Source organism: Schistocerca cancellata, chromosome 1, assembly GCF_023864275.1.
Source record: "Schistocerca cancellata isolate TAMUIC-IGC-003103 chromosome 1, iqSchCanc2.1, whole genome shotgun sequence".
NCBI lineage: Eukaryota > Metazoa > Arthropoda > Insecta > Orthoptera > Acrididae > Schistocerca > Schistocerca cancellata.
Genome location: NC_064626.1, coordinates 842,196,434 through 842,208,468, shown reverse-complemented (window position 1 = coordinate 842,208,468; position 12,035 = coordinate 842,196,434). Strand labels below are relative to the sequence as shown.

At 43.2% G+C, this 12,035-nt stretch overlaps 1 protein-coding gene across 4 annotated transcripts in view; it reads right to left on the bottom strand.

Moving 5' to 3' along the window:
• Positions 1-12,035, bottom strand: part of LOC126188877 (CAP-Gly domain-containing linker protein 1) — a 550,749-nt gene that overhangs the window by 430,065 nt on the left and 108,649 nt on the right. For all 4 annotated transcript variants that reach the window (XM_049930545.1, XM_049930553.1, XM_049930563.1 and 1 more), the window contains exon 2: positions 2,856-2,921. The gene's annotated coding sequence lies outside the window, so the exon portion shown is untranslated. The remainder of the gene's footprint in view (positions 1-2,855; positions 2,922-12,035) is intronic.

Below are 12,035 nucleotides of genomic sequence, written 5' to 3'. Positions count from 1 at the left end.
TGCGTACTGAAATCAACTCTTAAGATTTCAGTGTTCCGTTAAGAGAACACAATGTATTTTAGTCCCAGTTACTGCATGAGTTTTTAAGTTATTTAAAATTTTCCGTGGTATCGCCCTTATTGCCTTCTAGGAGGGACTTTAAAGCTGCTGCATCGCACTCTACACCGTGTTCCTTCTCTCTTCCATGAAAGGGTGATACCCACAAATAACGCCAGGGTTCGTTGTAACGGCAATTAGAGGTCCAGGAAATAACTCTGTTCTCAGTATCGAAGTAACACATTATGTTTACCTTCTCGTACGAGCTGGTTCTTCGGACCTATTGATGTTTGGTCGATATTCAGGTTGTGCAATTTGCCAGGTAGAATTGTAGGAACGACTACATTTGTGTACCAGTTACAATAATATAAATTTTACGTAAATTGAAGATCGAGGGGGGAGAAAGGAAATGGAAGGGAAGGGGAGGAACTAATGATATCAGCTGCATCGGGACTTTATGCGGAACCCGCGGCGCCGAGTGAAAATTTGTGTCGCACTGGACTTGAACCTGGGATCTCCTGCTTAGTACGTGCTTGCGTTAACCACTGCGCCACTCGGACACGGTGTAAATCGCAAATGCGAAGACAATATCGGCACACTCTCTGGTCGACTAAGATTCCCACCTAGCGCCACCACTTACCTGAAATCCCCATCCATGTCCTCCGAGCTCACTAATTTTAAATTCTTGCTGGAGATCGAACGAAATTTTTGGACAACATGGTTGTGGAGATGAAGCAGCGATTAGTATGATTAATCAATTATTCAAAAACAGTCTTAATCGCATTTATTATTATTATACCGCCAACCGGTTTCAACCCGACGTAGGGGCCATTTTCTGGGCGTTTACACCATTGGTCGATTGCTGGTGGTGTCACGCCTGTCTACATAACGGCGGGAAACTATGCCGTGGTGTCACTCCTTTCTAAATAACGGCAGGAAACGACATAGTTTCCTGCCGTTATGTAGACAGGAGTGACATCACCAGCAGTCGACCAATGGTGTAAATGCCCAGAAGATGACCTCTACGTCGGGTTGAAACCGGTTGGCGGTATAATAATAATAAATGCGATTAAGACTGTTTTTTGAATAATTGATCGAACGTAATTGTACATCTGCACTGATGGTTATGGGTTATGGATTCATAGCCAATCGAGGCATGTCAGTTATATGAATGAGTAGTGCTGTTCTTTCGGACATGTCCATATAATGTTCATATAATATTAACTTTACTAGATATATTCGGATATATATCCTCTACTAGCATTTAATTTTCTTTATATGGATGAAGATTGGGTGCTGAATTCTAAGCTGAAAAATTAGTGGAAATGTCTTTCTTTACAACAGGGTATCTAACACTTCACCATAAATCGGCAAGGACACCACTGTACAAATTTCGACAGAGTCCCCAAAACAACATCATCTGCCTCGTACAACAGAGTTGAATTTTGAGGTTTCATAGGAATGGTGCACTTGTGTAGCCTTGAGGGCAGCCTTTAGAGGATTCTGGTTATTTCCAATCCGTGAGCCAATGGACGGTAGGTTCTCACACGACAAACACCTTTGTAGATGCTAGAACATGGCAGGGAAGTATGGCTTATAAAAACGGACTGCTATGTCGACCATGATTACACCTGCGTACAGTCAGACGATTGCTACAACCACGTCACTTATAGATTTTTTCCGGGCCCGTTCTGTCTTTCACTAAGCGTCACGAGCTGTGTGTGCTTCACACAGCAGACGCCCTTGGATCTTGACCGAAGCGCTCAGACAACAAATAGGTCTGTAGCTTTTCAGTACTGTATATTTATTACTTCCATTTCTGAAACCGGCTATCCGGGCTATTTTGAGATCGATGGGGTTCTTATCTGTTTGTACAGCCTTTCTCAGCATTAGCGTCAAATAAGACACTCAAAATAAGTGAACCTATCCACACTATTTCTAGGTAGACGCCATCCAGAGATGGGACCTTACTATTTTTGAGCATTCAAACAGCACAGGTACTTCTCCCTCGGAAAGGCTAAAGCTTACAATTGCCGTACTCCTCATCTAGGTTCCATGGATGTAGTCTTCGAAAAGGATCAAACCTAGTAAAGCAATGCGGTCTTCAAATAAAGCTTCCGGTTCTGAACAGCTTTATTTTACTGACCGTCCATTCTAAAGCACAATGTATAAACAATCATACCTTCTTATCAGTTATTTCACTCGGATTTTGTTGCACTTCAGAGAAAAATGAAGGAAGATGTTAGTTTTACGTCCGTCCACTACAAAGTCATTAAAGATGGCAGGAGCTCCAGCTCTGAGGTGACTGGCAGGACGAACGGCCGAGACGGGATCGCTTTTCGTGATTGTGCCGCTGTCCACCGGCCACTGGTCAGGTGAACTAATATCGCTTGGACGCTCAAGGTTTCCTTTCTCTCTTTCCCTGTCATCGCTGTGACGTGGTAGTCAAATATTACAGACCTTCCAATGTGCCTCCTACTCGCCGTGCACTCAACTCTACATCACGTAACTGCGAAGTGTGCTGACTGTTCCATAAGTTTCGCTATAACATTGTTTCATTATCACATAAGCGACACAGTAACAGGGACAAAAAAGTTCGTATGTCGAGCTCTTCCAGCAGGTCACTGCCAAATACAAGCTGTCCTATGCGTTACAAAATCAGTCTGTGGTAAGATTACTTATAATATTACGTGTCTATCAAGCACAAGCTACCCAACAGACTAGAGAATCATGTGATGTAATATTTAAATATTACTAGATGTCAAAGACACTGTCCGACTGAAGCAGTAGGGTTAACGTTCAGTAAAATAGCTGCTCACCTTTAAGTAGTTGCGCGATTTCTCGTGCTATTGCGTGGGTCTTGGGAACAGCAGGTCGGATCGAACCTGTAAAGTGACAGAAAAGGATTACATTTACAAATATGTCCTCTTTTGTGATGCTTTTGTGATATTAGGCCCCAAACAAAACATTTGTTAATGTCAGTTACAAGACTCTCACGAATAACAAGTACTTTTCCAGCAGCATATATGTTTGTGTTTACGTTCACCATTTCGTCGTATTTATGGGTTTTACATGTGACCAGACTGACAAGTGTCAACATTTTCCCCATAAATCTGTACGTTGGAATCGTTCAATGTCACGTGATTATAGTTCTCTTTCGTTGTTACAGCTGGGGTTGTTCATGATCTACAGTGTCCTACAGTAACCAATTTTTGATGATAATCGCAAGTTTATTACTAAACTAGTGCTTTCCAAACTTTTTGGGTCCATGGCTCCCTTGAACTGAAAACAAACATCTACGGCTCCTTTCACATATGACATTTGATTCGAAGTGCGGGGTACCTTAAGTTTAAAAAAAAAAGGGAAAAAGGAATTGAGTAGCTTTTTCTTTATTTATAGTTGACAAAACACATTTTAATCAACTTTAAATGTCATTACATCTTATTCTTGGAACGAAATCAATATGGAGAATGAACTTGCTTTTTTTCATGATGGGTTCTTCAAGTCTCGGCACAAGATTTGAAACTGCGACTCGCATCTCATCGTCCACGTTCATTCGCTATCTGTATTTCATGATGATATCTGTCAATGCTAAAAAACCTACCTCACATAGGTAGTATGTTGCAAAAAGTATGAAAACTCGTAGGGCCGTGTTACCTACTTGCGGGTATTCCTCCTTCACAAAGTTCAAAATTACAAGCAGTTATTAGGAAACGGACTTCGATTTCAATGTGGAGTCCGAAAAAATATCAATAAACTGATCTTGTTTTTCAGTAGCGTGGGAGTAAAGTACTGGAAGGATTTATGATCCAGTTAATCAGCTTCTTTTGGAAGGTAGCTATTTTAAAAAGTAAACGCTGATTTCAGTTAAATGATGCACAAACACAGACTTCGATTATTCACTGAGTTGAAAACACTGTCTTCTACTAAAACCGCCTATAGTGCAGGGTAAACGTTATCTACGAGTAGGTCTTTATCATCAAGCTTCCACAGTACTAGACCGTCATGTTTAACGCTGCTGACACGCTGTATATCACTACCAGCGGACACATTTTATGTTTAATCAGAAGGCAAATAAACCAAAGTATTATTTTTATGAAACCAACTAGACGCCCGTACTGTGAGGCTGTGCGAGCCGCGACGCACAGTTTGAAAACCGTTGTACTACGCGAAATAAATGCTGTATTCCTTGGGCTTCACGAGACGCAGCTCGTGCAACTAGTGTACAGAATACGGACTGATCATTGGCGAAAGTGTGATTACCATTTCACTAAGAGCAAACAAGTCCCATATTGTAGCAACAGATTACTGGCATGTCCTACGTATTTATCTTACAAGGACGACATGCTTACGTAGTCGACATACCGCGGCACAACGAAATGAATGAGAATTTTGCTCGTGCTTCTTCAGCACGCCTAATAAAGGGTAAACGAGGGAGAAAAAATATAATGAACGGAAGCCGACGGACCTCTGTAGATAACGTTACTACTGCGCTTAATTAAAAAGCCGCCGCACTGCAGTGACGAATAAATTTCTTGTAGAAAACGGCAAATGCGTAACACAAAACATCAGAAGATAGTAGGTCCCACTCAGAAAACGGGTGTTTTCTGCATTTTCTACAGCACAGTGTCGTCTTGTCCGAAAATATGTTATGATAAAGATTTCACAAAGGTTCAAAGGTGTGTGAAATGGCTCTGAGCACTATGCGACTTAACTTCTGAGGTCATCAGTCGCCTAGAACTTAGAACTAATTAAACCTAACTAACCTAAGGACATCACACACATCCATGCCCGAGGCAGGATTCGAACCTGCGACCGTAGCGGTCGCTCGGTTCCAGACTGTAGCGCCCGGAACCGCACGGCCACTCCGGCCGGCTGTGTGAAATCTTATGGGACTTAACTGCTAAGGTCATGAGTCCCTAAGATTACACACTACTTAACCTAAATTATCCTAAGAACAAACACACACATCCATTCCCGAGGGAGGACTCGAACCTCCGCCGGGATCAGCCGCACAGTCCATGACTGCAGTGCCATAGGCCGCTCGGCTAATCCCGCGCGGCAAAGATTTCACGCAAAAATTTCTCAGACCGTTTACAGAGATAGCTAAGATGCGCTGTTCATCGAGGTGTTCCTGGTGTAGGTGGACAAATACATGTGTGTCTTTCGTATTGCTTCATCCATGCGTCAGACTGAGCACAAGCACAATCCTTGGCGGAAGCCTGCTTTATGAGAAGTAACTGCGCTTCAAGGTGATCGATAGTCAGGTGTACTCTACGATATTCTCACTTCCCGCTTTCCCCGCCTCCGTTCCCCGGGGAATGTTCTCGGATGGGGAAGGAAATATGCTGAGATCTTGTACAAGAAAGCATTCTTTTCAAGTGATTTAGGAAAGTTTACTTGAATCCCATTCCTACCGAATACCAGTCCAACGTGTTAATAACACTAAATAGTTTTGTCTACATAACTATAAGATGATTTAAATTAACACAAAATTTTTGCTGTGGTGACAAATGTCTTGGGATAGCGTTATGCACATATACAGATGGCGGCAGTATCGCGTACGCAAGTTATCAAAGGGCAGAGCATTGGCGAAGCTGCCACTTGTCCTCACATGATTCCTGTGAAAAGGTTTCCGACGTGATTACCGCCGCACGACCGGAATTAACAGACTGAATGTGGAATGGTACTTAGAGCTACACGCATGGGACATTCCATTTCGGAAATCGTTACGAAATTCGATGTTCCGAGATACACAGAGTCAAGAGTCTGCTGAGATTACCAAATTTCAGGCATTTCCTCTCACCACGGACAGCGCAGTGTTCGACGGCCTTCACTTAACGACCGAGAGCAGCATCGGGCGCTTAGCCCGGCGAGAAGCAAACTTCCATATGTCGTCGTTCATGCGTCACAACCAGCACTCCTACACATTATCTAATTTCTGTACGGAGGGAGGGCGTTTTTAAATGAAAGTCGCTGTCTGTTATCGGCAGATAATATGGCACTGCGGTGCCTATATTATTAAGAAGTACGGTGCCTTTCGGACATGGATGCATGCATTGTCGTCGTTCCCTCACAAAGCTGATGGTTGTTCATTTTCGCAACTATGAATACGTTTCATGTATTTCATGACGACAGAAGTTGCCGCAGTGCCTGTTCCTTCAGATATGCACGCATGTTCGAAGGAACACTGCACCGTACTTTTTTACGACACAGGCACTGCAATATCGCATTATGACATACATAAGTTTAGATAAGAATTGTCCAACAAATCTAAATCCGCGTTACACAGCCTCTAGCATGGTGATGGCATCACTTCGACAAGGAAAAGTGTTCTGAAGTTTCTTCAGCTGAAGGCACTCATAGAACCCGCAGAGCTACCAGATTGTGGGTATGCTGATAGGTATGTTTAACCCACTGCTGTAAATAGTTTCAGAAATTTAGTATGTGGTTAGTATCGGGTGATTTGTCGGTCCAGTCGAGATAGTATAGGTGCCCGAGTGCCCTTCAAACTTGAAAATTGTATGCAGTCGCCGCGCGGGGTAGCCGTGCTGTCTAGGGCGCCTTGCCACGGTTGTGCGGCTGCCTCCGTCGGAGGTTCGAGTCCTCCCTTGGGCATGGGTGTTTGTGTTGTGCTTAGCGTAGGTCAGTCTAAGTTAGATTGAGTAGTGTGTAAGCCTAGGAACCGAGGACCTCGGCAGTTTCGTCCCATAGCACTTACCACAAATTTCCAAAATTTGTGTGGAGTCCTATGAACACGCCAGCGCTACCGGATAATGACTCCTGAGACAAAGGACGAAACAGCACTTAGTTCTCCTTCATACGGTACTGCCTCAGAGTTTAATTTAGTATTTTCAAACAGAGACAAACACAAACACTTAATCTCACTTTTATCAACTATGGGAAGTACCCCAAAACTCTGACGGCGCATCAACGCGCTTCAAAGCATGTTTCGAACGTCAAATAAAATCGGCATCGAGGCAAGGAGTACGTAATCGTTAGAGAGAGGCACGGCCTATTGAAGTAATAAAGGCGAGCAGAGGTGGAGACGACCGCCCACGCTGCAGGTCACGAGAGGTGTGTCGCGCTGCTTTTAGCGGTGAACGCAGGCGCCGGGCTCGCCCAGTTGGAACACGTCTGGCCGCGGGCTGCCGGACGCCAGATGAATACCTCGCTCTCATCTACAATTCAAAGCTGCCTCGCGCTACTTGCTCCTCGCCTCTTGAAAATCAGTGTAGCGCTCGCTGATTACGTGTGCGGGTGTCAGTCTTACAACACCTGCGTAGGCGGGCGGCCGTGCAGTCCACTCATCAGAACTTACCACTGTCAGCAAGTCCACTCTGTCTGCTGACACCAGAGTTAGGAAAACGTACGAAACAAGCTGCACATCGAAGAAGCAATGATGGAATAAAAAAAATGGAAATAAAAGAAAAGTTCAGGCGTGGGATTCAAAGTCAAGGTGAATGCGATTCGGTGATGACGTTGCTATCCTGAGTCAAAACGTAGAAGAATTACATGATCTGCTGAATGGAATGAAGAGTCTAATGACTACAGAATATGGATTGGGTCCTTGGCCCACGACGCGGACACAGAAGTCTGTTCATGTTTCGTAAGGTCATAGTGGTTCATAGAGAGGACTGAGCAGCTTAGCAGGCTGCAGTGGAACCTTCCTGTTTATCAGTATTGGCCACAGTGGACTGGCAGATGGGCGACGCCGTCCCGCGGTCCATTCTGCAGTGGTGGAGTCAGTGGCAAAGGTGTTAGCCTCATGGCTGGTGTCCTACAAGATCAGTACTCCTCCCTCCGAAGAGAGGGTGCTGCTGTGATCTGACACAGTCCTGTGGCATCGCTTTTGGCGTTTCAGTGAACGCTGTTTTCGTGACAGAAACGTTACTCAATATTGCACTGTTTTTAAGTCATCAGTCTTCTGTGCCAACCTCTTCATCTCAGAGTAGCACTTGCAACCTACATCCCCAATTTTTTTCTGGATGTATTCCAATCTCTGACTTTCTCTACAGTTTTGCCCTCTACAGCTCCCTCTAGTACCATGAAAGTAATTCCCTGATGTCTTAACAGATGTCCTTTCATCCTGTCCGTTCTCCTTGTCAGTGTTTACCACATATTCCTTTCCTCTCCGATTCTGCGTAGAACCTCCTCATTCCTTACCTTATCAGTCCACCTAATTTTTAACATTCGTCTATAGCACCACATCTCAAATGCTTCGATTCTATTCTGTTCCGGTTTTCCCACAGTCCATGTTTCATTACCATACAATGCTGTACCTCAAATGGTTCAAATGGCTCTGAGGACTATGGGACTCAACTGCTGTGGTCATAAGTCCCCTAGAACTTAGAACTACTTAAACCTAACTAACCGAAGGACATCACACACATCCATGCCCGAGGCAGGATTCGAACCTGCGACCGTAGCGGTCGTGCGGTTCCAGACTGTAGCGCCTTTAACCGCTCGGCCACTCCGGCCGGCACAATGCTGTACTCCAGACGTACATCCTCAGAAATTCCTTCCTCAAATTAAGGCCGGTATTTGATATTAGTAGACTTCTCTTGGCCAGAAATACCTTTTTTGCCATAGCGAGTCTGCTTTTGATGTCCTCCTTGCTCCGTCCGTCATTGGTTATTTTACTGCCTAGGTAGCAGAATTCCTTAACTTCTTTGACTTCGTGACCATCAATCCTGATGTTAAGTTTCTCGCTGTTCTCATTTCTACTACTTCTCATTACCTTCGTCTTTCTCCGATTTACTCTCAAACCATACTGTGTACTCATTAGACTGTTCATTCCGTTCAGCAGATCATGTAATTCTTCTTCACTTTCACTCAGGATAGCAATGTCATCAGCGAATCGTATCACTGACGTCCTTTTACCTTGAATTTTAATTCCACTCCTGAGCCTTTCTTTTATTACCGTCTTTGCTTCTTCGATGTACAGATTGAACAGTACGGGGGAAAGACTACATCTCAGTTTTACATCCTTTTTAATCCGAGCGTTTCATTCTTGGTCGTCCTCTCTTATTACTCCCTCTTGACTCTTGTACATGTTGTATATTACCCGTCTCTCCCTGTAGCTTACCCCAATTTGTCTCAGAATTTCGAATATATTGCACCATTTTATAGTGTCGAACGCTTTTTCTAGGTCGAAAAATCCTTTGAACGTGTCCTGAATTTTCTTTATTCTTGCTTCCATTAGCAACCGCAACATCACAATTGCCTCTCTGGTGCCTTTACTTTTTTTAAAGCCAAAATGATCGTCATCTAACACATCCTCAGTTTTCTTTTCCACTCTTCTATACACTATTCTTGTCAGCAACTTGCTTGCATGAGCTGTTAAGCTGATTATTAAATAATTCTCGCACTTCTCAGCTCTTGCGGTCTTCGGAATAGTGAATAATATTTTCCCGAAAGCCATATGGGATGTCGCCAGACTCGTGCATTCCACGCACCTAAGCGAACAGTCGTTTTGTTGCCACTTCTCCCAATGATTTTAGACATTCTGATGGAATGTTATCTATCCCATCTGACTTATTTGATCTTAAGCCCTCCAAAGCTCTCTTAAATCCCGATTCTAATACTGGATCCCCTGTCTCTTCTACATCGTCTCCTTTTTATTTTTCTATCACATCAGACACATATTCCCCCTCATAGAGGCCTTCAATGTACTCCTTCCACCCAGCCAGTACGTTAGTGAGGATTAACAAAACGTAGGGACAGACGCTGTGCATCACAGACGTGGACTTCAGTTAGCCACCGCGCAAGGTAGCGTAATCGTAAGAGACTGGACTATTTTTAAAGGGTGGTGATTCATATCCCTACCTGACCATCCAGATTTAGATTAATAGTGGTTTCTCGAAATCGATTACAGCTAATGCCTAAATGGTTTCTCTTAGAAACACACGCTAAATTTTCTTCTCCACTATTCCCGAGTCGTAGCTAGTGTTCTCGTCCATACAGGTCTGGTCGGAACAGGGACGTTCAGTCTCAGTTTTCCTTGAGTTAGCTGCTTCTCGCACGATCTGCCGTGTGTGCTTGTGTTCTTTGTCAGTGGCGCGTGAACAATCCACTCACACAAGTTCCAGATGACGATATTGCAAATAATGTTAATGAAGAAGCTTTGTAAGCATGTGCATTACTTCCGTTTCACAGCGCTCTTTAAACAGAGTGTATATTAAAACTTGTTTTTGTCATCAATGATGCAGCACCCCATACCTTGCGCAAGTCCTGTCGTCTCTGCATTAGCTATTTTTCCCTACATCCATTTGAATGTAATTCATGTATATCCCTCTTACTCTACACACTTCATTGCAAGATTAACTTTCCCTTCGTATTTCAGGATGTGTCCTATAAATCTCTTCATTTTGATTAGTTGTACCGTGAATCTCTTTTCTTCTAGATTCGATCCAGTACCTCGTCATCAGTTGCATGAACAAACAAAAAATCTAAGCAAATATATAAAGATGAGATTTGGACAGAAGACCTTTAAAACAAACAATGAACAAACTGCAGCACCTGAAACAAAGCAAGCACCGCGGAAATTTTAATATGCATAAACTTAGTCGTATCTTTAGGTCTCTATGGCAGCACTAAGTAGGGGCTACAGAGTATGCCGTTTATCCTGCCATGAAAACCCTCATTCTTGCATTTACAAAGTAAGAGTTTGCGAAGTATTAGGGTCTTACTTAAATTACAGACAAAAAGAGAACTGTATTGAATAAAAAGTCAATCCCTTCTTAATTTTTATGAAACGCTACGCTTTACTTTTCTCTACGTTTAATGTTAGCTGCCATTCTTTGAATAAGACTGACAGTTCATGAAGATATGACTGGTTATTATCAAAAGCTTTTTAACGACATATCCTCATAGACAAGACCGTCTTCGGCAGAAAAATCAGAAATTCCCGGCAAAATTATGTGGTAACCCAATCTCAGCTTGCGTCTTGGATGTAGTATATCGTGTAGGTGACTGTAATTAGTGTGTGCATAGTGTGAAGTCATGCATATGTTTGTTGAAGATTATGGAAAAAGGGAGAGGGTGAAATATGGTATCTACTTGTCTCGAAAACCAAGCATAACGTCCCCTGCAACAGCTGGATCTCCACCAACAGTCTAGATTTGGAATTTATCCCAGTACTCAGGCGTAGAAACTGGAGACCAGGAATGTACACCACCACGCCTCCAATGACGACGAAATTTTTCCCCACCACCTGAGTTCGAACTGGCTGCTCCAGAGTCGAGCGCTAGTACACAAGCGTGCGTTACTGACTTCTCCCACACTAACGGGTACTAATTTATTTACGCCTACAATTACCACAAGATATTTTTATCCACACAGTCCAGATAATTTTAATTTACAAACTAATTTTCATTATTACTAGAAATGTCAATTACTATTTATCAATAACTGAAAGAAAGAACTACGCCATCTGCGTGGGACTCAAAAGTAGAAAAGAAGAGTTTAAATCTGGCGTTTTATCGATATCAAGATCATTTGAAACACTGAATTACCCCAGTTGCGCAAGGACAGCGTTGATGCAAATCAAATGTGGTTACGTGGCAGGTGACTTCTTTTTTTAATCACATAAAACGTAAAACCTTATGGCCACATGGGGAATTGAACACACGGGGAATTCTTGAATTCTCACGAATACAAGTACAATGCAATAATCACTGTGCCACATCTCGCGTATGGTTCGATCCAGAGGACATTGCTCCGGCCCGTACAACATTCAGCTGATATGTCAGCTTTGTAATGTTACCACGGTGTAATTTGTTTGATAGGCCACGTTACTGGAATTACAATCAAGTGACAATACAATGTAGGCTTTCACAGCCGGTATTAACTTTATTTAAAACTTCCGGACTCACAGGTCGTGTTCGATATTGAAAACTTTTCCCGGACGTTTCGTCTCCGGCTGCGGAAGACACGCTCGGAGGTGAAGCGGCAATGTTGTCTCCCGCAGTCGGAGACAAAACGTCCGGGGAAAATTT